This window comes from Sinocyclocheilus grahami, unplaced genomic scaffold (assembly GCF_001515645.1).
Source record: "Sinocyclocheilus grahami isolate Dianchi unplaced genomic scaffold, SAMN03320097.WGS_v1.1 scaffold3616.1, whole genome shotgun sequence".
Classification (NCBI taxonomy): Eukaryota; Metazoa; Chordata; class Actinopteri; order Cypriniformes; family Cyprinidae; genus Sinocyclocheilus; species Sinocyclocheilus grahami.
In genome coordinates this window covers 15,908-18,857 of record NW_015508709.1, presented here as the reverse complement: position 1 = coordinate 18,857, position 2,950 = coordinate 15,908, and the positions used below count along the sequence as shown (strand labels likewise).

The window sequence follows — 2,950 nt, the reverse complement described above, 5'->3', positions numbered from 1 at the left end:
TATTTTGGTAAATTATTGTAATTGTTTTTTAAAAATATTTGTGTACTGTAGGCTACATAGCCTACTTATGGTAAGTATTGTCTAAGGCGAGATATTGGCAAAATATATTCAGTCAGTTTGCCTACTAGGCATTCACTATAGCCCTGTAAACATTAATTTGAATGAATTATTGGACTTAGTGTTTTATCCACATGTAAGGTAAACAAATAAATGACTTTAAATTAAAATAAAGCATCAAAGATGTGGTTAAATATCCAGAACATAAATAAATACATAAATACATGAATAAATAAATAACCCAAAGGCCATTAAAAAGTTTCTAGTGGTATTTATGGGACATTGTAAGAATTTAAATCAGTCTCATTTACTCGTATGTTTTTTGTTTTGTTTTGTTCCGCTGTCTCCACTGTCCAAACTAAACGCCTCTAGTGGCCTTTTCCGGGAACTACACCGCTCGCTCCTCCCACCTACAGATGGCGGCTCCCCACAAACACAACAGCACTTTCATCATGGAGTGTATCGAATAAATTTCCACAATGGCTGGTACGCATTGCATATCATTTTGTTGTAAGGCTTATATTACATTTTACTCTTTTTCAGAACTAAACGGATGCGTATATGGTAACGTCTCCGCCATTCACGCGGTTTGACAGCTAACGTAACGTTAGTAAATGGTGGTTTACTTGTGTACTTGCAAAATTGACTATGTATATATTACATTTAGTCAGAAATGATCAAGTAGACGCTCTTTTGTAAAGTAAATGTTTTGATTTGAGAACTTGTTTTCGTTTGCCTGTGCAGTCGGTCAAGCCTCGTGCTTTAAGAGCATTATGGTAGGCAGCGTCTTACGATCGACGGTCGCCTTTCTGCGTAACGTTAATTGATTGTTTAAGAGTTTGTCATAAAACATAAAGTACTTCGGCTAAAACTAGCTTGTTCGATGACTTGAACTGTTGCCAGTAGTGTCGTTTCTCAAGACTAACGTTAGCATACTAGCTGTTCTGTTCCCGCCCATACACATTTCAGTAACAAAGTACAAATAGTGAAAGTCAGCACAAATGGGAGGAGTGCGCTTTTCTTTTCCAAGACAAACGGTTAAAGTTTTCTCCATTGCTTTTCTTTTTTACAGACACACGCCCACCTGATGGAAAAACTGGAAGCATGTAGCACAGGTCTGTTGAATGTCATCTATTTCTACAGAAGTACTGTAATATGTGGTGTGTATTGTAATGGCAGAGACTTCACAATACAGGATTTGGTTATCTAAACAAATGCTAGTTTTGCATGCACACATGTAAGTTCACTTGTTTTAACACTTGATGCATGCGTCTCACTTTGTACAGATCACTCAGAAGACTTTTAAAGACACCTATCTGTGTTTCATCAGTATAAAATGTCAAGTTTCCTCAAGCAGCACATCACCTCTATGGGTGAGATATGTGGGATATACTGTACAGGGATGCTTGGTGTGTTGGGCTGCTGTTGATCTGCTTGTAGGCTTACTGTGGTATGGCACAATGGCAATATTAGATACATTGGCTTGCAGATTTTCTGCCCTTATTGTCTAGGCTGGAATGCATTGCACGACTCTTGAAAATTGCAACAGCTTAGCCATCATACACTAAACAACTGACAAATTAAAACAATGTGTTCTAAACTCAGACCAAAATAACAAACATGCTTGATCCTCAGATTGGATGGAATAATAGTCTGAAGCTACAAATCGGACTCTGCGCCCATCATACATTGTGATTTTCTCCGACTGCCCAAAATCTGCAGGCTGGCTCTGACTTTCGGCAACTGTCTACGACTCCACCAGACTGCAAATCGGGACAAAAATCTGTACATAAGTCGTCTAGTATATTCCAGCCAACTAATGTCAGTGCTCTTTGCATGTCAGTCTGATTTGTGCCCGCTAACAATCTTAATGAACATGCACTAACATATAAAACAGGCTTGGGAGGTGATTCAGCTGCTATGATGATATGAAGAGGCTTCTTTTGCACTTCTCGTCTGAATGCCTGACAGTGTGTTTTCTTTACTTTTAGTGAAAGAATTAATTCCACTTGGCGCTCCACGACGTGACAGTGTAGATGCCACGCCACATCCTGTGTCAGGTAGTCTACGTTTTGAACCTTCTGAGAAGACTCCAAAACTCTTGAGCTCACTGCCTAAATGTATCCTGCCCACTAAAAACCCTGAGCTGGAACAGAGGGACAAGTCCACTTCAGCTGCACTCAAAGCCTCCAATAATAGACCACATCAGGATAGTATTCTGGATTGCAAAGTTGTTATGAGAAAACTACAACCAAATAATGGCAACATTAACTCCAGGAAGGATGGCTCTCTCAATCCCACGATTAAAAAGGACACTCTGCGGAGGACCAGTTCTTACAACAGAGACAGAGAAATTTCTTTTGCTCTCAGTAAGGAGCTGAATGAAAACTTGAGGGTAAATGCAGCTATAATTTTTTTCTTAATGCATTTCCATCAGTATTCTAATGCAGGGACTCCCAAACTCTTTTGTCAGCCAAATTGAATTAGGTCCTTTGACAAATTGGATCAGTTTTATTCTATGCAATAGCAAGATATAACTGTTGAAATACTTTAGAGCTGAGCATAAAAAGAAAACAATCCCACGACTTTACATCCTGAAGAACCCAATAATTAATTAAATCATAAGCTTAAACCTTAAAGTGAATAAATAATTGCTGCACCTCCTGAGATTTTAAGTTAATATTTCAAGAATTTAACAACACATTTGCATGTCCACAATTCTCTGATGTCGGTTAATGGTCACATGACTTGCAGGTAAACAAACAAAAATATTTCATATTAATATATAGTAATAATTAAGATTGTTCTTTTCTGTGAATCGATCAAACGGGTTCTCAGATCAATCTGAATGACTCATTAATGCATCTGCCATAATCAAAGATTTTTTTTTTTT

At 37.9% G+C, this 2,950-nt stretch overlaps 1 long non-coding RNA gene across 2 annotated transcripts; it reads left to right on the top strand.

Annotated features, from left to right (window-relative positions):
* The first annotated feature begins 461 nt into the window (after positions 1-461).
* On the top strand, positions 462-2,448 carry LOC107576385 (uncharacterized). 2 transcript variants are annotated; one of them, XR_001608045.1, is made up of 5 exons: positions 462-543; positions 1,130-1,172; positions 1,344-1,430; positions 1,693-1,842; positions 2,049-2,448. It is a non-coding gene; the product is annotated as an uncharacterized lncRNA (long non-coding RNA). The 2 variants fall into 2 exon arrangements; XR_001608044.1 differs by lacking the exon at positions 1,693-1,842.
* The last annotated feature ends 502 nt before the right edge of the window (positions 2,449-2,950 follow it).